This window comes from Phacochoerus africanus, chromosome 15, assembly GCF_016906955.1.
Source record: "Phacochoerus africanus isolate WHEZ1 chromosome 15, ROS_Pafr_v1, whole genome shotgun sequence".
Lineage (NCBI taxonomy): Eukaryota > Metazoa > Chordata > Mammalia > Artiodactyla > Suidae > Phacochoerus > Phacochoerus africanus.
Genome location: NC_062558.1, coordinates 83,548,630 through 83,572,053, shown reverse-complemented (window position 1 = coordinate 83,572,053; position 23,424 = coordinate 83,548,630).

Here is a 23,424-nt window from a genome sequence, read left to right as displayed (position 1 = left end):
GAGTTCTTAAAGATTAAAAATCAGGGCCACTTTTCCTCTGACTTTATGCTCTCCTAGGCTATAAAATACTAGTCCATGACTTTAATTTCCAAACTATGCAAAATTCTCAATCCTCAACCAAAACTATACTACTGAGCTCTGGGATGACCTGACATTTACACTAACATGTCTCAAGTTCACATCCAACTGAACATATTAAAACTATAAATTTTTATCTCCACTGTCTCCTATATCCTTGACCTAATGGGATGGCACAGCCTAGGCCAAATCCTCTGAATCATTGTGATACTTTCATTTCTTTCACCCAATATATCACCAAGTTCTACAGATGTTGCACCCTAACCTACAACAAGCTGCCATTGTTTCTTCTTGGAACTACTTAAATAGATCTCTAAGTAGCCAACCTGCAATGTTCAAGTATACTTCCCAGTACATCTTCTATGCTGCATTCTCCAAGGTCCTTTAAAACAGAATTTATTATAACCATCTCCTCTCTCCCACCTTAATTTAAAAGCTTCAGTGAAATTCTCTGTTGCCTAACAATGATCTATTACCTAATAATATTTCAAACCTTATCTTGTACCTGCAGCCTTGAAATTTCTCAACTTTTTTAGTTTCTTTGCACACTGTTGCCTTGAATAATCCAATCTCTACCACTCTTCCCCATGCTTCATCTGTGTGTATATGTGTATATACATATATTCACATATAGAAAAAGATACACATTTTTTTTCCTTTTCAAAAAAATATTAAATTATTCAAGCATTGAAAAAACTATAAAATAAGATGTGAGGCCAGTTGTATCCACCACCCATATATAATAAATGTTATAATCGTCAAAATTGCTTAATGTCACTTTAAAGAAAATAAACTACTAGAGATACAGTTAATGTTCCCATTGATTTTCTTTCCAGTTCCATTCCTCTCTTTCCAAGGAGGCATTCAGTCTCTGGAAATTTGTGGTTTTCTCTCCCAGCCAAGTCCACAAATCCATGTGAATATGTTATCCATTTATTTTCTCCCTCTTTCTGTCTTTCTGACTAAAACAACCATATTTTGCATTTTTTTACATTTTTTTATAGTTCTGTAAAGGTAATATTATTATACCTATAATTCTGCAAGAAGGTTTCATTAAATATCATAGTTTTGATATACATAAATATCACTATACATGAAAATAATGTGTACATCAAAACTGGAAGTATTCATCTTTCCCCATTAGTAAATATTTGTTTTTTGCTGCTTTTCTTTTTTGCTACTATAAAAAATACCACAGTAATATCCTTGTATATCTCCATATGCATATATCCAAGAGTTTTTCCTGAATATATACTGGAAATTGATAGATATTACATACACACAACTTCATTATTAAATCTGGGCAAATTGCTTCTCGACATGGCTGTAGGCACTAACATTTAAAGCAGAAATACCTTTAAATTTATTTTATTGAAGTATAGTTAATTTGCAATGTTATGGTAGTTTTTAGTGTACAGGAAAATGATTTAGTCATAGGTATATATTTTTTCGTATTCTTTTCCATTATGGTTCATTACATGATACTGAATATGGTTCCCTGTGCTATACAGTAGGACCTTGTTGCTATCCATTCTATATATAATACTTTGTATATGCTAATTCCAAACTCCCAATCCATCTCTCCCCCAGCTGCCCCCCTCCCTTGGCAGCCACAAGTCTGTTCTCTATGTCTATGAGTCTGTTTCTGTTTCACAGATAAGTTCATTTGTGCCATATTTTAGATTCCACATATAAGTGATATCATATTGTCTTTCTCTTTCTGACTTCACTAAGTATGATAATCTCTAAGTCCATCCACATTGCAGCAAATGGCATTATTTCATTCATTTTTATGGCTGAGTAATATTCCATCATACACACACACACACAGTGTGTATATATATATATACATATATATATATATATACACTGTGTATATATATATATCATGCCCCCCCACACACACATCACATCTTCTTTATCCAATCATCTGTCAATGGATATTTAAGTAGCTTCCAAGTCTTGGCTATTGTAAACAGTGCTGAAGCAGCAATATTTCAATTTCCATCTCATATTTATGATGTTGATGACTTATGAAATTGTATCTCACATCTTAAATTGTATTTATCAGATTACTAGAGATTAAATATATTTTCATATGTACCAATAATTTGAATTTCCCCTTCTTAAACTGACTCTATCTAGATGTTGTTTGTCCATTTCATTTACTTATTTAATTATTGCCTAGTTTTTCTTACTGATCTGTGAGTTCCAAAAGCATTCTTTTAATTAATCTTGGGCTGGCCTTGTCTGTTGGTCATATCATTTTCCAAAGTGTAACCTATTTTAAAACTTAGCCCGTTAACATATCTAGACATATAGAATTTTTTTAATTATTTTAAATAATTTTTAAATAATGCCAAATTTATCAACATTTAAAATTTTATATATATTTTTGTCTTTTTAGGGCCACATCCATGGAAGTCCTCAGGTAAGGGGTCAAATTGAAGCTGTAGCTGCCTGCCCAAGCCACAGCCACACCAGACTCAAGCTGCACCTGCGAACTACACCACAGCTCACGGCAACACCAGATTCTTAACCCCCTGAGTAACGCCAGGGATCAAACCCACATCCTCATGGATACTAGTTGGGTTTGTTACTGCTGCACCACAACAGAATTCCTAAAATTTCGTTTTTATAATTGTTTCTTGTTAAAAAAAAAAAAGAAAAGAAAAACACCTTATCTTTATTCAACATTCTCCTGTATTTTTCTCTAAGCATTCTAAAGGATTGTTTTGGGGTTTCTTTTTTGGTTTTTGTTTTCATATTTAGAGCATTGGAGCACGTGAAATTCATCTTATGTGCAGGAGGATGAGGTGGGTATCTAATCCCACAATTTTCCAAATCAAATTATCAGATATCTGAAAGTAATTTATAAAACAGACCCGATATTGGCAAACTGTCCCAGGTGCCAGCTATCTATTTTTGTAAATAAAGCTGTACTGGAACACAGCTCCCTCATTCTTTCACACACTATATTTGGTTATCTTTGTGCTACAACAACAGAGCCAAGCAGCCCTGACAGGGACTCCATGGCATCGATACCTAAAATAGTTAATATATGGCCCTTTAAGAAAATTTCAAATGCCCAATCATTTCTTTACTATTTTATAAAAGTGTGACTTGTTATAAACTAACTTCCCATAAAAGATTTTCTTCACCTTATTCTCCTCTAAAAAGTTCATGTGTGCTGTCAGAAACATACTTATCTTTGTTAATTTAAAATCAGTCTGTTAAGCTGTGTGGGGAAAAAAAATTAGATATTTATTTGCATGTGAGAAGATGTGACATCTTTAAGATACTGAGTCTTTCATCCACGAAATGAGCTCTCTCTCTATTGATACAGGCCTTCTTCTACGTACTTTGTAAAATAAAGTTTTCTCTATGATAGCTTTGTACATCTTGGCAGGTTAATTCTTAAATATGTTCATACTCTATCACTTACCTCTCATTTTCTTTTTCCATTTTTGTGCGGCATTGTGGGTAATTTTCAGATTCGTCTTTCAGTTCATTAAATCACTCTTTAAAGGTGCCTAATCTGATAATTAACATTCATTGTGGTCTTTTATATCAAGGGCTATAATTTTATTTCTAAAAGTTTTATTTGATTCTCTTTGAAATATGGCTATTCTTATAATTCCCATTTTTTCTAATCCTAATTTATCCATCTATTCAACATATTTATGTTATTGTGCCTTTCAAATTGCTCTAGTCACATCAGAGGTATTCTTAATTTTAATCTCCTATTTGCTGACCCTCTCATGGAAATCTAATGTGCCCCTTACTTTGATGAAGCTCCTACAAAATGGTTTTTCATTTCTTCCTGCCAATTGCTGTATGAATTTGTGTATTTTTGTATTTTGTTTGTGTTCTTGTTTAGAGTAATCTCAGTAATTTCCCCACCTTGAAGATTCCTTCTACATGTTGGTATTTAAGTTTCCATGCCAGTGTCTCTCACAGGAGTCACCTAGAGTCCCAGGACAGAATCAATCTTCTTTGTCACTTTGCCTTTTGTTAATTCCACCATCCTTCAAAATCCTATGCAGGTTTCAATGGCCCAATGGGCACAACTTCTTCAGCTTTGTAGATGTTAACTCCTTGACTCAATCTTTTACTAATATTTGCCACATGACCTCACAAGGAGGTTTTTTTTAGAGGATTCCACATCTTTCAACATTAGCCATATTTATTTCATTGTTTTTGCTGTTATATCTAGCTCAACGTATTTTACGTAGTTGCAAAATATAGTCCACATTAATTCTGACACTGCGATGCTAGAAGCAAAACTACCAGAAAAGTGAGTCCTGTTGTTCAACTTCTTCAAGAAAAGAGACCCAACTCCAACTCCTCAGCTAGGTCAGATGTCCCATGACATGCTCTTATTACACTGCTGCTATCTATCATTGGTAATATTTTGTCTTAAAGCTGGATCACTATCCTAGACTCATCTTTCTTTCTTCAAGGTGATGTTATTTGAGAATTTTCCCTGATTTTCTCCAACATTAGAATTGGGTTGACTAGAACTTCATTTCAATTCCTAACCTTGGACCTTGGACTTCACTACTGGATATGTTAATCCAATAAATTTGTCCAGGTCTTTCACAGTGAAACTTGCTGAATAACAAGGACTGAGGTAGTTTCTGAAAAAAAATAAAATATAACTCACCAAAAAATGTTGATACTTTCTTACTCTACACTTGAAACACAGAGAACACACAAATGATTGTTTCCCAGAATAAAGATATGGTTTAAAGTGATTTCTATTTCTATCACTAAATACTAGAAGGGTATTAATTTCACACAGTCTTTATACCTCAACCAAGTATCTTATTTAAAAAGATATCTTGCTAAATAAATATAGAAAAAAATTAAAATTAAAATTAATTTGGAGTTCCCATTGTGGCACAGCAGAAACAAATATGACTAGGAACCATGAGGTTGCGGGTTCAATCCCTGGCCTTGTTCACTGGGTTAAGGATCCAGCGTTGCCGTGAGCTGTGGTGTAAGTCGCAGACACAGCTTGGATCTGGCATTGCTGTGGCTGTGGCATAGGCAGGCAGCTGTAGCTCCAATTAGACCTCTAGCCTGGGAACCTCCATAAGGTGCAGCCCTAAAAAAGAAAAAAAATTAAAATTAACTTGTAATAGAGGTTTTATGACACAACCACAATTACAACATGAAAGTTTTCACAAAATATTCTAAGTATGTGGACTGGATATAATAAATATAGAATTAAGTTGAACAAAAGTTTTATAAGATACACATATTTTATATTTGGGGGCCTTTTATTCAATAGAAATAAAATATGTTCAGATAGTTAAGAAAAATTTAAATATAAATATATATTATACTTGGTGATACATAAAGTTAATTAAATCACACAAAGAAGCAAGCAGAAAACTATGTAAAAACAATATAAAATAACATTGAGTTATAAGTAGAAGAATAACAATAATAACCAATTTAGAAATTAAATATATATAGCATATCTTCTAAATAACTTGGGTTACGGAGGAAACTAAAACCAAAATGAGGGATTTTTTTTTCAAATGGATGAGAACTAAGAGCATTCTGTACATGTTATCTACAGCATTTAGAGGAAAAATATATTCTTTACTTCATTTACTGAACTGAAGAACATATTTTTATAATAAATTAACTCTGTTAATAATAAATTAACACAGTATTTTTGGTACAGAGCAGTACTACTACTCTATACAGAGTGGTAGTACGCAGAATACTAGCAGAGTACTAAAATATAAATTAATGACACATTCAAAATAAAATTTAAAACCAAAAAGAAAATAATAATAAAACTAAACCGAGAGCTAGTTCTTTAAAAAGAGGGGAGGGGGGTCCAGATTAAAGATAAAATCTAGATTACTTGACCAAAAATAATACATAACGGTAAATACAGGAAAGCTAATATAACTACAGAAAGACACATTTAAAAAGCAAATATTCTATGTCAATGAGTTTAAAATTCAACTAATATATACATGTATAAAGTATGTAATATGTATGTATATGTGTACATATATAATCAGATGATATGTACAAAATGCTTACATAAATGCATATATATATACATATATGTATCAATTTATCTATGAATATGAGATTTTTTTTTTCAAGGTAATCAGAAGTTCTCTTGTGGTACAGTGGGTTAAGGATCTGGCATTGTCACTGCAGCAGTTGAAGTTGCTGTTGTGGCTTGGGTTGGATTCCTGGCCCAGGAATTTCGACAAGCCCCAGGCATGACCATTAAACAAATTTTAAAAAAAGGAAAACCAAATAAAAACATCAATCCTTACATATAAGGAATAACTGCCTAAATGAAAAAATTCCATCAGTTAGTAATAAAATTAAATGGTATCTTATGAAACAAATGTGAAATACTATGTTAAATAGAACATTCAAAAGAGAAATTAGCTATTAAAAATGAGCAAAATGTATAAATCCAACAAAATTTTATAAGCAAGAGAGAGAAGGCACAGAACTGTGGAAAGTTTCAGCTATCTTCTCTTTCACTACAAAAGTACTGACAGCAAAGACAGTGTCTTTAAATAAAATAGAGGTAATGCCTTAAAAAGGGCCTGACACTCAGCTCTACCAAAGCCAGTTGTTTTGGCACTATAATCTCCATCTTGCCTTAAAGACAGTGTCATCAATTTAAATTCTGACAATCAAGTAAACAATAGACGCAGTCACAGGTAGCTGGCTAACCTTACCTTGAGAGTTTGAGAGTGATTGTACCACACAGGATGAAATACAGGAGAAAGAAGTTCCTTTACAAATACAAGAGATAGCCTAAGTCTTTATGCGGAAAATAACTTTGATGAAGTGAAAACCTCTCTAGCTAATTCTGGTCAGGGGTATCTCAGGAGTTAGTTATCTCCATTGCTATCCAGCATATTAGAAAGTAACGGCTACCTGGGAAGAACAGAGGCTTGGAAAGTGTAAAAATACATTGTCCTCCTGCCTTGGGATCTGAGCAATATCAGCTATCTGTTAGTTAGTAAATTATCCTTCCCTGCCCCTTATTATAATCAGTAACATTGGACCCTTCTAGCAGGACCAGGAAAGGATTGACAACCAAAAGGTGGAAAATAATGAAAATATACTAAAAGACATGATAGAATCTAAATAATAGAATTGTTCTGAAGGATTGGAGGAGTTTTGCTTGGAAAGATTTATAAACAGAAAATGTTCCAAGATTATACTGATGGCAATTTCCAAGAAAATGTAAAATACTCTAAATCCAAATCCCAATTTTTTTCTTTCTAAAGAAAATGATAACTTGAATCTAAAACTATCTAAAAAACTAAATTTTAAATAATAAAAAATATTTGTTTAAATTTAGATGGACATTTTAGGTGTGAAATGGGGAGCCTCAAGGTAAGGACCATAATGGCACATAGAAAAGAGAATTGCTTTACCCTGCAAAACAGATGGGAAAGACTAGATTTCCAGAGTCATCCTGAGAAGGAAAGTATGGGGAAAATAAGCATATTAAAATGATGTGAAGAGCTTCTTTTTTTTTGGTCTTTTTTTGTCTTTTTTTGCCTTTTCTAGGGCTGCTCCTGTGGCATATGGAGGATCCCAGGCTAAGGGTCTAATCAGAGCTGCCACCGCCGGCCTACACCAGAGCCACAGCAATGCAGGATCCGAGCCTACACCATAGCTCACGGCAATGCCGGATCCTTAACCCACTGAGCAAGGCCAGGGATCGAACCCACAACCTTGTGGTTCCTAGTCAGATTCATTAACCACTGAGCCATGGTGGGAACTCCTGAAGAGCTTATTAAAAGGGGTGTGAATAATATGAAAATGGTCTTGGAGACTGGAAGAAAATAGCAGAACATGAGCAATTTTTACTGGTTAAAATGACAGAGACATGTCTAAAAAGCTTGGATTTCAGCTTGTGAAATCTAAGCTTTAAAACATTTAAATTCTGACACTCTTTCTAATAAAAGTTGTAGTCTAAAGTCTAATTATCCTCCTGTTAAAGATAGGTCAGTCTAAGACACTTGTATCTAATGAATGGAAGGTAGCAGAAATGACTCCGCATGATATACAAGGCTAGTTCAGAAAAAGCAGTACTGTTTTTGCCCAAATCTCTCATGAAACGTTTACTCTTGGAACTTATCTACCATGTTGTAAGGAAGCCCAAGGCACAAAGAGAGGCCACATGTAGTTTTCTGGTCAAGAGCTCTAGATAATTTCCAAAATAAAAGCTAGCATCACCCAAGGGACATACAAATGAATAAGTCTTCAAAAGATTCTAGTCCTTAGCCTCTGATTGGGACCCATTAAGATGGGCTGGAGGAGAAATAAGATGTCTCTACCAAATCATACCCAATTTGAAAATTTGTGAAAAAATGTTATTCTTTAAGCAACTGTTTTTATGGGTGACTTGCAACAATAGATAATTAGAATAACATCATTTGTATATTAAGAGTGTTACAAATCAAAATAAAAATGAAAAACTACTTGGAAAAAATGACACAAGTGGAAAGGTAATTCCTAGAAGTATATGAATAATACATATACCAAAAATGCCCAATAACATTAGTTATTGGAGGAATTAAAATTAAAATGACACAGTAGAAACATTTACCTCTTACCAGAATGGCAACTTCAACTTCTTTCAACAAAAAAGGATCTTAAATGAATACACTGATCAAAAAAAAAGGCAAAATAAATTATGATACATTGGAACTATGCAAGAAAAATTGTTAAATCCAAAATCACAATGCTAAATAAAAGAAACCTCACTCTTTGGTTAAAAATCCTAAATCTATAAATACATAAGAAGTTGGCTGAAGGAACAGGATTAAGATAAATTCAATTTTTTTGGAAGTACCTGTCATGGCTCAGGGGTTAACAAACCCAACTAGTATCCATGAGGATGCAGGTTCCATCTCTGGGCTCCCTCAGTGGGTTAAGGATCTGGCATTACTGTGAGCTGTGGTGTAGGCTGCCAGCCAGTGCTCTGATTTGATCCCTAGCCGGGGAACTTCCATTTGCCGCAGGTGCAGCTCTAAAAGGCAAAACAAACAAACAAACAAATAAGATAAATTCAATTTTTATTCCATACACTTCCATGTTTTTCACAGAGATCATGCATTACTTTGGTAATAATAAAGAAATCACTTATTAAAGTCCCTTTCCATGAAGTAATGTGGACGCTTTGGAATTCATGCAGAGTTGAAGGTTCTCAGAAGTAGATGCTGTTATCTGTAGAATTTATGCCCTAACTGGGTGAGAGTGCTTTTTTTTTTGTCTTTTTGCCTTTTCTAGGGACACTCTCGCGGCATATGGAGGTTCCAGGCTAGGGGTCGAATCGGAGCTGTAGCCACCGGCCTACACCACAGCCACAGCAACATGGGATCCGAGCTGCGTCTGCGACCTACACCACAGCTCACAGCAACGCTGGATCCTTAACCCACTGAGCAAGGGCAGGGACCGAACCCGCAACCCAATCGTTCCTAGTCGGATTCGTTAACCACTGGGCCACGACGGGAACTCCTGGGTGAGAGTGCTTTTGCAAATTATACAATCGATAAAGTGAAAATACAATCCGCAGAATGGGAAAAATATTTTCAAATCATGTGTGTGATAGGAACTTATATCCAGAATATACAAAAAAAAATTCTACTACTCAATAATAAAAAGGCGACAAATATTTACAGAAGATTTCAGTAGACATTTCCCCAAACACAAGTAGCACATGAAATAACATCAAGGAGTTCCCATCGTGGCTCAGTGGAAACAGATCTGACTAGCATGCATGAGGATGCAGGTTCGATCTCCAGCGTTGCTGTGATGTAGGTCACTGACGCAGCTTGGATCTGGCATTGCTGTGGCTGTGGTGCAGGTTGGAGGCTACAGCACCAATTTAGTCCATAGCCTGGGAACTTTCATATGCCATGGGTACAGCCCTAAAAAGACAAAAAGACCAAAAAAAAATAATGGTCAAAGTCATTATTCATTAGAGAAATGCAAATAAGAACCACAATAAGATACTACTTCACACCCATTAGGATGACTCAAATCACAGGCTAGACAATTACTGGAAACCTCATTCATTGTTAGTGGGAATTTAAAATGGAGCAGTCACTTTGGAAAACATTTTGGTAGTTTCACAAAATGTTAACTAGAGAGTTACCATATCACCAGCAAGTCCAATCCTAGGAAAAAAATGAAAACACAAAAAACTCATTTGTACATGTCTGCAGTATTATTCATAATAGACAACGATTTGAAAGAACTCAAATATCTGTTAACTGATGAATAGATGAATAAAATGTGAAAGTCAATATAACAGAATATTAGCCAATCATAAAGAAGGAATGAAGTACTGATATACATGCTACAACAGAACAAAACTTGAAAACTTTATGCTAAGCAAAGGAAGCCCATTGTATAAGACCAATATTGCATGATTCTATTCATATAAAAGGTCCAGAATTGGTAAATCTTTAGAGACAGAAAGTGGATTAGTGGTTGCCTGGGATTAGAAGTATGGTAAATTATGAGTGACTACTAATGGTGACAGAATTAATATTGTGAGTTATAGCTCAATAAAGACTTTTTCTTTTTTTTTGTTTTTTGTTTTTTGTTTTGACAAAAAGAACTATAAGCCATATCCTAGATAAGGTATTCAGTACTTTATAAATGCAAGATAGGTAGGCCCAAAATAGCTGATCTATTCCTGGGGAGAAAAGATTCAAATCTTTTCTTACACATGAATTGGTAAAGGATAATAAGCTTCCACTGCAGGAGGAGGCAAGGAGGAAAAAGATCTCAATTCCAGTTGCAGAAACTGTCCCCACCTTCAACCCATTCTACACTAGGTAACCATTTAATTCAGTCCAGTAGCATTCAGTGCATAAGTAAAACAACAATAAACTATAATTATTTGTCAATCCTGGAAGGCCAAGAACTCCTACAAGTAGAAGATTATATTTTATCCATCACTTGATTGCTTAGGATCATAATTATGGTTTGCAACATATGTTCAACTACTGCTGACACAAAATAATAAATATATTCAGGAAGTTCCAAGTTACACCTGGAAAACTGTCAGAACTATAAGTTCTCAGTCTCTACCCAGACATACTGAATCAGCCACTTCAGGAGTAGGGCCCAGTAATCTGTGATTGAACAAGACTTCCAGACGATTTTGGTAGACTCTAAAGTTTTAGAACATTCATATAAACACAGCGAAAATCTAGAACAGTTCTTTACAAAAAAAAAGATATGAAGAATATTCTACTTTCTTTTACCTTTTTTTCCTTAGGCCCTTATGTTATCCTTCCAAGGAAGAGCACATTTTTCTAACATAACAGTCATATATACATTCAATTTTCTAATGAGGTTTGTGAATACATTTAATTAATAAAGCTATAAAATATAAAGAAAATTCAGTGAGTCTCCTAGTTTGTATCAACTGAGATAATTCTAGACAGCTGAGTCTCATCAGATTAAAAAGAGTGCCTCCCACCACCCTCTAAAGTGAGAGACTTATTCAAATATTTTAAGCCTGGACCTGAGAATTAGGCACTATACACAGATGCCAAAAGCTCCAAGCCTCCATGTTGAAAGGAAGTATCTTTTAGGTTTCCAAGGAAACAGAGACTCATGTTAGAATCCTCACTTGGGCTGACATGAATTCTAAGAATCATCAAGATTTATACCTGGAGGCAAGAATAGAAATGGACTGAGCTAAAAATAGTGTATCCATCACAGCCACCATAAGAGAAGACACAATAATAGGTAAGAGCAACAATTTGCCGATTGTGCAAATTCTACCAATTATATTGTATAATTTTAAAGAATGAATTATTTCCAATCACTGTTGCCATGCATGAGTTAACTGGAAGAGAGAAGCAGATTTTCACCCTCCAGTTAGAAGATATGCCTCAGGCAGATTCAGATGCATGATTGAAAATATCTTTGAAAGAAGTCCACACAGCATCTATTAGGAAGTAATGCAGTTTCTAAGTAATTCATGGATGATTCTAGGTCTAGTATGTGTGTGCACAAATACACAATTATATGTGCCAGTATACAGGTTGTGTGTGTGAGACAGAGACTGGATACAGATTATATCAATTAAGTGTTTCCCACATAAAAATGAAATCTAAATTGAAAAGAAAACAAGACATGCCCTGGAGCCTTGTGTTTTAAAAAAAGTAATAAAGTCAGCCAAAAAACATACCTCAATAAAAAAGTAAATAATACTAGCGAGCTGTGCCAAATATGGCAGATCATAAAACAAACTTGTAGGAAGAGTGATCCCTTAGGTATTAGTACTGATCATAAGTAAAATTTATCCTAGGACTTTTTCAGTTAAGAAAGAAGAATAAAAAGCACTTGGGATAGTAGAGTATTTTATCTTTTCAACTCTTAAAGCAAAGCCTCCATTTAATATTGCATTGATCACTTTTATTGTGTTGTTTTTAAAGGTTCCTCTATCAGTTATGAAAGTATGTAAGGAGTTATACATATTTTTAAATTAATAGACCACATTTTAGAGCATTCTTAGGTTTACAGGAAAATAGAGCAAAAAGTATAGAAAGTTCCCATGCACTCCCTCCCATCCCTCTGCTTAGTTTCCCCTATTATTAACCTCTTGCATTGATGTGAGACTTTTTTTTTTACAATTGATAAATCAATATTGATGCATTATTAACTAAGGTCCATAGTTTACATATGGGTTCAATCTTTCTGTTTTATATTATCTGAGTTTTGACACATGTATAATGCCATATGTCCATTATTACTGTATTATATAGAGTAGTTCACTGCCCTAAAATTCCTCTGTGCTCCACCTATTCATCCCTCACTCACCTTTACCCCTATCCCTCCGGTAATCATTAATCTTTTTCCTATCTCTAAAGTTTTGCCCTTTCCAGGATGTTGTTCGGTTGGAATCATTAAGTCTGTAGTCTTATAAGATTGGTTTCTTTCACTTAGTAATGAGATTTTTTTTCTTTTGCATTTTTTTATTAAAGTATAGTTGATTTATAATGTGCCAATTTCTGCTATATAGCAACAATATGCTTTTAAGACTAATCTATGTCCTTTTATGGCTCAGAGCTCATTTCTTTTCATCACTGAATGATACTCCACTACATGGCTGTACATTGTTTATACATTCACTTATTGAAGGACAACTTGGGTCACTTCCAATTTTTGTCAATCATGAACAAAGTTTCTGTAAACATTCACGTAAAGGTATTGTATGGACTCTTCATTAGTTATGGAAGTATATAAATTATATTTTGGGAGTTTCCCTAGTGGCGCAGCAGAAACGAATCTAACTAGGAACCATAAGGTTGCGGGTTTGATCCCTGTCCTGGCTCAAGTGGTTAAGGATCCAGCATTGCCGTGAGCTGTGGTGTAGGTCGCAGACACGACTCGGGTCCCATGTTGCTGTGGCTGTTGTGTAGGCCAGCAGCTACAGCTCCAATTGGACCCATATACTGGGAACCTCCATATGCTGTGGGTGAGGCACTAAAAAGACAAAAGACAAAAAAAAATTATTTTAATCAACATACTTCTTTGTTTAAAGTATTTTTGTATCCCAGAGTGTCTTAGTCATTCTTATCCATACCAAATCCATGAAATTTAGTCCTATTGTATGAACTGGGATTAAAGAAGGGAGGAAAAGAAGACTCATAGGAACTCATGGTTAGAAGGAATTGATGATCATCTAGGTTATTTCCTCTGTTTTCAAGCCTATGTTTGGATTCTTCTACATGTCTCATATTTATACAGCTTCTGCTGACCAATTGTTCTTTGTTTGGCATGCTGTTAATTTTAAAACCATTACTTCTTGTATTGCATCATCTGAATGTTCTATTTCTTAGGGCTACACAGGAATAGTAGACTTAATCATCTCCTGGCAGCCTTGATGTTTTTGAATACATTTTCACATTTCCCAAAATTCTTCAAATTTTTCTTCTTAAAATATGTTTCTGAGTCTTTCCATCAGCATGATCCATTCATGATTCTAGTTTAACTGTATTCAAATTTCCAAACTATTTCTGCTTAAACAAAACAGATATGTTATACTATAGGTTAATTAGACAATATACAATTAGATAAAATTTCATGGTTTTTGCATTGCTTTTAAAAATGCCAAAATCAAGCTATTACAATGGCATAACAAATCTCTTATTTTTAGATTATGCTTGTTATTTGCATTGTTTGATAGAAAAGTTGATACATACAGACATAATCTTAAAAACTTTGTCAAAAGCTTTACAGATACTGTTTAAATTTAAGGATGGGGAAAAAAAATCATAGAATATCCCTCGTTTGAATTATGAACAAAACTGCACAATTCCTTTGATGAAAAATAAAACAATCACAAAAAGTAAAAAAAAAAATCAGAAGAAAGGAAAAGAAAGAAACCCAAGAAGACATGAGATGTATTAAAATCATAACTACTGTATTAATTACAATGGATTTAGTTGATCCCAGATTGAAAATACCCTAAGAATGAACCAGTGAGTTAGTATAAAAGTTCTAGAAATTCTTACATCACACCCATAGACTGCTTAATAAATTAAGCTTTTCAACCTCCAAATCTGGACAATGCATTTTGTGTGGGTGCATGTGTTATTTTAGGATGGCACCCATGGCATATGGAAGTTCCCAGGCTAGGGTTCAAATTGGAGCTGTAGCTGCCAGCCTACACCACAGCCACATCAACACAGGATCCGAGTTGCATCTGGGACCTAACACCAAAGTTCCTGGCAATGCCAGATCCCCAACCTACTGAGTGAGGCCAGAGATTTAACCCAAATCCTCATGGATACTAGTCAGATTTGTTTCCTCTGCACCACAACAAGAACCCCCTGGACAGTGAATTTTTAAAGTACAGGATCCTGGAAGAGAAATGCCTCCACCAAGGATACAGCAAAATCCCATACACTTTAAGCTATGGTTGCCAGCACTTCAGCCTCATTTTGCCAAGGGACCAGCAGGACAGGAAAGAAGTCACGATCCTAGCAGATATAATTGTTCCTGATGACCAGGAGAAGACAGGTCTTCTAGAACACACTAAGGAAAGGAAGAATACATTTGGTAATCAGATGGTTCCCTGGAACATCTCTTGGTACTTCCTTGCCTAAATTTGGTGGTCTGATAGGATTATATCACCTAGGCGATCATACCTCTCAGGAATGAAGATTACCGGATCAGGCAAGGCTTCTAGTGATTTATTGCCAAGAATAAGGGGAATGTAGATGAGCAGCAGAGGAAATATAAATGAGTATCAGTTGTGTCCCCAAGACCAACCATAGTGATGGGGACTATAGTGCATTCCACTAAACTTCTTTTAATTTTCCCAGAGAACCTGTTTCCAGATAGAGAACATATTATATAAAAATGGAATCATGACCAAAAAAAAAAAAAAAAAGGTCTGTTACAGATGTTCCCTACAGGACCAAGATAGTCATTCCTCCAGCTGCCAATAGTGTCAGCTTCTGATGGCTCACAGCTCAAATCCTTCCAGAAATTACCCTTGGCCAAAGAGAGCCACCTCAATCAAGATTAATCCTCCCAATAGCCATCCCATATCTATTGCCTTAATTTAGGACAACTATCAAGTCTGGATGAACTGCAAAGCTCTCCATGGAATCAACCAGAGATTTTCTTCAGACTTCATCACGGCCTAACTTCTTCTGCACATTCTTCTTTTCCCTCACTCACTCACCTATATGGTTCCCAGTAGTGCTACTCGCCAAACTTACTGCATCCAATCTCCATCTCAAAACCTGTTTAGAGAAGCTAACCTAAGAAACACTATGTTGCCAGATTCCACTGAGAAGCTCTCTAACAATGACGCCTGAACACAAACATCTATAAATCTTTCCATAAGTTCTTAATATTATGCTGATATTTAGAATATCAGGAGTCATCTACATGGGTCAAGCACGTAAGAATACATCATTAATAGAGCAAATTCATACATCATGAATATAATGTTTTGAGCTCACATTTGTGTATAAAAGCTAATAAATGCCAAACTTAAATTTCTTGCAATAAAATTTATTTGTTCATGTCAACTATAAGGCACATATTAGAAACTATTAACTATCTCAGGTACCAATCAACTATGTTAAACAACTGCGTGATTGTTCCTTTGCCTTTCTAGAAATTCAGAAATAACTAGGAACAATATTACCCATCATGAATTACTTTGTACAATAATTCTCTACCTTTTTAAAGGTAATGGCTTCAGTCTTTTCATCTAGAATTTTCAACGAACTCATATGAGCAAATTGTGCTGCTCATGAGTTTCTCATAATTTTATATTCTTTATTTGCTAAAGGGCAGTGCTCACTGTTCTGTATTCTTTAACTGGATGACTATCATACCTTTTCCAACAGAAAACATAATCATCCCATATTATGCTTCATGAATAATCTGTGCTCCTCACTCATTTTCCACATCCCATGAGTCCTCAGTTCTCTTCATCTGCCTCTTTAACATACCTCAAATTATTTTCTCCTTCTCTGCACCTATTGCTATAACATGAATTCAGTTCTTCATTTTTTTTTAGCACTTTTGCACTAACATCCATCTCCTCTAAGGTTTTACAAACAGCTAACGATGGCCCCTGGAACATCCTCCTTACATTTTCCACATACATCCATTTATTCCACTCTTCTTGGTCTTAATCTACAGTGATATCAGAATCATTTTTTTAAACCACAAATCTCAACTGTCACTCTCCTACTTAAAAGCCTCTATTGTATTTATGTTAGAGTACAATTTTTATCATGGAATAAATTATCTGGCTTCTTTCTACATTTTAAACTTATTTCTTACCTGTCTTCCATTTGCTATATCTGTTTAAGCTATTCTTTTTTTTTTTTTGTCTTTTATCTTTTTTTGTTGTTGTTGTTATTTCTTGGGCCGCTCCCGCGGCATATGGAGGTTCCCAGGCTAGGGTTGAATCGGAGCTGTAGCCACCGGCCTACGCCAGAGCCACAGCAACGCGGGATCCGAGCCGCGTCTGCAACCTACACCACAGCTCACGGCAACGCTGGATCGTTAACCCACTGAGCAAGGGCAGGGACCGAACCCGCAACCTCATGGTTCCTAGTCGGATTCGTTAACCACTGCGCCACGACGGGAACTCCTGTTTAAGCTATTCCTAATACTTAAAATACTTTCTAAACATCACATGCTCTTTATAGACCCACACATTCCTTTCCCTGTTTACCATCTCCTACGCACTTTTTATGTACCCATTTCTACTCCAGACAAGCATCATTTCTTCAGTGTACTCCTTAAGTCATATTTTCTCTATTAACCTGACAATAGTTAGTTGTTCTTGTTACAATGTTGTCATATACACAGTACAAATTGCAATGATTTGCAGCCATGTTACTTATGTATCTTTCTGTTTATTGTACTCAGCCACAAGGGTCTTATGTTGAATAACTCCATATCATTAAAGTCTCACATAGTTTTAGACTATGGCTAATATTCAAAAGATATGAATTAAATTGAACTAAATTGCACAGAAGCATTTAGGATTGTTAACAATAGCCTAGTAACCATACAGGCAAGTAATTATTTTCTAAACCTCATGCTCAAAAAATATTTTTTAGAGACCCCATGAGGCAGATAAAGGGAACAGTCACAGATAAAAGTCCCAAGTTTTTCTCATTAGTCTGATGATCTCATTCTTTCCTTCGATAGGTTGGTCATGTTTTAACTCTTGGAGTAGAGGCAGGGCCTTGAACGCTATAGAAATCAACAAGTCATCCAGAGTCAACAATATTAAAAAAAATGTAAACCCTACTACTATAGAGTTATTGTGGGGGTTTTTTGTTTTTGTCTTACTTGTTTGTCTTCTCCTAAGCTGCCTAAGTATCTATTCTCATTATTCCTTCAGACTTTTGGGGGAAGGTTCATGTGGAAATTCACATTTCACTTAGGATATATTCAGGGTTTTTTCCCCTTCTAATGCTAACCTCAGGTAACTGTCTGCATGTTATTAAATTCATTGACTATAATAATGCACATTAAAAAGTTAATGTGACACTTGAGAGAAATATGCAATATAATGTTAGAATAAAGCTTCAGAGTACCCATTGTGGCTCAGCGAGTTAAGAACCCAACATAGAATCAATGAAGAGGTGGGTTCCATCCCTGGCCTCACTCAGTGGGTTAAGGATCCTACGTTGCTGTGACTATGATGTAGGCCAGCAGCTGTGGCTCCTACTCGACTCCTAGCCTGAGAACTTCCATATGCCATAGGTACAGCCCTAAAAATAAAAAAATTTTTTTTTAATTTTAAAAAGAAGAAGGCTTTCATCTTTGAATTTTGCAAAACATTAATACAAAGCGTGTTCAAATTATGAGCTTTTTAAATATTGCAGTGAAAACTACCTTCTCTTTTGTATTTATCACTTTTCACATAAGCTCAAGTAGATAATATAGATGGAAAGCAGAGATCAGAAACACTTAGAAATAAAAAGGAAGCAGAACAAATGAGAATGTTTCTCAGTAACCAGAATCTTTAAATAATCTTAAAATTAGACAATGGAGGAAAAAATGAAAAACAAGGAGAAATGAGCTTTCCAAGTATTAAGTGGGAAAAACTGGTTTGAGGAGAAAATAAGATATAGTACTCTCCTACTTAAATGTGTTTATCAAACATTCTCTACATCTATTATGCATAAACCTGTTGTTTTATGAAAGATTAAAAGATCATAGAAGTAGAGAATAAAATGGTGGTTAGCAGGGGCAGACAGGGAAAGGGGACGGGGAGATGTTAATCAAGGAATACAAATTTCATTCATGCAAGATGAACAAGTTCTAGACATCTACTGTACAGCAATGTGACTCTAACAATACTGTGCTGGGAGTTCCCATTGTGGCTCAGTGGGTTAAGAATCCAACGAGTATCCATGAGGATGTGGGTTTGATCCCTGGCCTTGCTCAGGTTAAGGATCCGGCACTGCCACAAGCTGTGGCATAGGTCGAGGATGTGGCTTGGATCCCGAGTTGCTGTGGCTGTGGCACAGGCCTGTGACTGCAGCTCCAATTCAACCCCTAGCCTGAGAACTTCCATATGCCCTAGATGCAGTCCTAAAAATCCAAAAAAAAAAAAAAATACTGTGCTATATGCTTGATTTTCTAAGAGGATAGATCTTAAGTGTTCTTACCATAGAAAAAGAAAGGAAGAAAGGCAAAAAAAAAAAAGGTAACGATGAGATGGTGATTATTTCATAGTGCATACACATACCAAATCATCAAGTTGTACAGATTAAACACATAATTTTAATTTTCAATTATATCCCAATAAAGCTGGGGAGGAAAAAAAAAAAGACAAGTGAAACAAAGTCGCCAATCTTGAAAATAAATTCTAGACATATAACCAAAAGTCAGCATAACTCTGGACTTTATCCTTGGCTGCTTCCTCTTCCCCAATTACTCCCATTCTTTACTGAGAAACTCAGTGTCATAGTTTTGTCAATACTGTCCATGTTAATCTTCCCCCGTCCTGATCTTTTTCCTGAACTTCAGCACCACATATGAACTTTCTGCCTGGCACTGGTTATTGTATAGCTCATCATCAATATTTAATATTTTTCATTTTAAAGAAAACTCATCTCATTACAATTAGTAATGATTTGGTTCAACAAACATGAGATAGTATTAAATAACCTTGACCCTAATTTCATTTTCATAGTCAAGATGTCTGGAAGTGACAGACTCTCTTCTTGACCAAAATCTAATCAGGTTCCTCTGAGCCCTCTTCTCAACTAGGACTAAACCTTGGCTTATGTCAATTCTCAACACAAAAGATTTCCTCAATTCCCAACACTAGAGGCTTGAATAAACAACAGCATGATTTCTAGCAGCCCAAGGCCATGTCCCTGGGACAACTCAGACCTGTGAAAGTTCCTGCTTGGGAAAGCTCAAGGCTACCAGAAGAACTTACTGCTTCTTCCAAAACAAACTGCTAATGTATATACACCCTGAGCCAACACCTGCCTTGCCTCACTGTTGTTTAAAAAAAAAAAAAAAAAAAAAAACAGCCCCCACCAACTTTTGTAATGTTCCACACTCCTGACTGATCCAGATCCTACCTATTTCCTCCTCTCTAATTCTTCATTCTCTCCTAAAACTCTCAGTCATCTCTGCTTGGATTGGAGTTGATTTCAGTATATACTGAAATCTCTTCCCCTGAAGCAGTGGCCAAAATAAAAGCTGTCTTGTTGCCTTTAACAAATGTTTGCCTAAGTTTCTCCTTGACAGAGCTAGTTAATCCAGAACTGATGGGCAAGGCACTGGCTCAGAAATCTACTTTCTTTTTATTTTGTCTCTCTGTTTGGCATTATTTCCAATGCCAACACGACCTCACAGTTAAAGATGTCTACTCAATTCCAACCATTATGGATGCATTCCAGTCAACTGGAAGGTGGAAGGGACAGAAGAAAAAGCATGCCCTTTAAGGACAATTCTTGGAAGTTGCATGTACCAGCTCTGTTGATATCACGTAGTCACAGTGAGCTGCAGAGAGAATGGAGATATGTAGACTTTATTCAAGGCAATCCTATGCTCTGCAAAAACTGGAAATTTAAAGGAAAACAGGTACTAGGATAGAGCTAACATGATGCACCACACCATTCCCAAAACTGCTTCTCTTTATTTAATGTTTCTGTTGATGTATTTTAGCCATCAGAGTCAAAACTTGGCATCTCTCTTTTTTAGCCTGCATAAGCATATGAAGCCACATTATCTCCTTAATGAAATAATGACATTTAATTAGATAATCTCTAAGATCCCTTTCAGACATCCTATAGACCAACATATGATTTGCCAAGAACTCTTGAATACTTTTAATAGTGTATCTTATAATGAATCTAGGACCAAAAAATAAGAACAGCAAAACATTAACTGGCTCCCAAAACATATTCATTGAAATGCTATTGAAAGATTCCTAAACTATAATTATTAAGGCTGGGAGAGGTTATTGTCTGCCAGTCAGGAAGTAGGGAAAGGAAACTGGATAATGATACCACACTTCAGAGAAAAAAATGTGAGCTTGAAATTTACTACCTAGAGATGAGTTCATTTAGAATAGGTAGTTTAAACTTTACAAATAGATTTTCTGAAATTAAACTGTTCTCCTAATATTGAAACAAATGTTTCGTGTCAAAGTGTGTTGCTTTTGATGTAATAATATAGGAGTTCCCATCATGGCTCAATGGTTAACAAACCTGACTAGCCATGAGGACACAGGTTCAATCTCTGGTCTTGCTCAGTATGTTAAAGATTCTGCATTTCCATGAGCTGTGGTGTATGTCACAGATGTGGCTCAGATCCCAAGTTGCTGTGGATATGGCATAGGCCAGAAGCTGAAGCTCCAATTCAACCCCTAGCCTATGCAGTGGTTGCGGCCCTAAAAATACACACACACACACACACACACACACACACACACACACACACACATAATTATGACTTAATTTTTTAATTTTTTTTTTTGGAAATAATGCCTGATATATCTATGAGATTATTTTCTTCCCTTTAAAAAAAGATAGCATTCAGAGTTCCCATTGAGGGCAGTGGAAACAAATTCAACTAGTAACCTGAGGTTTCAGGTACAAAAATCTCAAATCAAAAATTTAACCCTGTGGAGAAAAGGGAACCCTCCTATACTGTTGGTGGGAATGTAAGTTGGTACAACCACTATGGAGAACAGTATGGAGTTATCTTAAAAAAACTATACATAGAACTACCATATGACCCAGCAATCCCACTCTTGGGCACATATCCAGACAAAACTTGCCTTGAAAAAGACACATGCACCCGCATGTTCATTGCAGCACTATTCACAATAGCCAAGACATGGAAACCACCTAAATGCCCATTAATAGATGATTGGCTTAAGAAGATGTGGTATATATATACAATGGAATACTACTCAGCCGTAAAAAAGAACAAAATAATGCCATTTTCATCAACATGGATGGAACTAGAGACTCTCATACTAAGTGAAGTATGTCAGAAAGAGAAAGACAAAAACCATATAATACCAGAGTTCCTATCATGGCTCAGTGGTTAACGAATCCGACTAGGAACCATGAGGTTGAGGGTTCAATCCCCAGCCTTGCTCAGTGGGTTAAGGATCTGGCATTGCCGTGAGCTGTAGCATAGGTTGAAGACGTGGCTTGGATCTGGAGTTGCTGTGGCTGTAGTGTAGGCCGATGGCTATAGCTCCGATTAGACGCCTAGCCTGGGAACCTCCACATGCTGCAAGCGCAGCCCTAGAAAAAGATCAAAAAAAAAATATGCTATCACTTATATCTAGAGTCTAATATATGGCACAAATGAATCTTCCCACAGAAAAGAAAATCATGGACATGGAGAACAGACCTATGGTTGCCAAGAGGGAGGAATAGGGAGTGGGAATTTGGGGTTAATATTGCCTTTGGAATGGATAAGCAATGGGATTCTGCTGTATAGCAGTGGGAACTATGTCTGGTCACTTGTGATGGAGCATGATAATGTGAAAAAAAGAATGTATATATGTATGTGTGACTGAGTCACCCTGCTGTGCAGTAGAAAACTGACACAACAACTGTAAATCAGCTATAATGGAAAAAACAAAAATCATTATTAAAAAAATAGCAAAGAAAAAAAAGGAGTTCCAGTTGTTGTGCAGCAGAAACAAATCCGACTAAGAACCATGAGATTGTGGGTTCGATCCCTGGCCTCACTCAGTGGGTTAGGGATCCAGCACTACCGTGAGCTGTGGTGTAGATCACAGACACAGCTCGGATCCCGAGTTGCTATGGCTGTGGTGTAGGCCAGCAGCTACAGCTCCCATTAGACTGCTAGCCTGGGAACCTCCATGTGCTATGAGGCCCTAAAAAGCAAAGGAAAAAAAAAGAATTAATTAATTTATTTATTTAATAAAAAATAGTATTCAGAGTTCCCCATTGTGGGCATCAGAAACAACTCCAACTAGTAACCATGAGGTTTTGGGTACAATCCCTGGCCTTGCTCAGTGGGTTAAGGATCTGGCATTGCCCTGTGCTGTGGTATAGGTCGCAGACATGGCTTGGATCCCAAGTTGCTGTGGTTGTGGCGAGGCATGCAGCTGTAGCTGTGATTCAACACCTAGCCTGGGAACCTCCATATGCCACGAGTGTAGCCCTAAAAAGCTAACAATAATAATAATATATACATTTTGTACAAAAGGAAATGGCTTGCTTCTTTCTCCATGTTCTGGAAAATACTGCATAACATTAGAATGATCTGTTTATTGAAGAACATAAAATTTGTTCTGAAAATCTC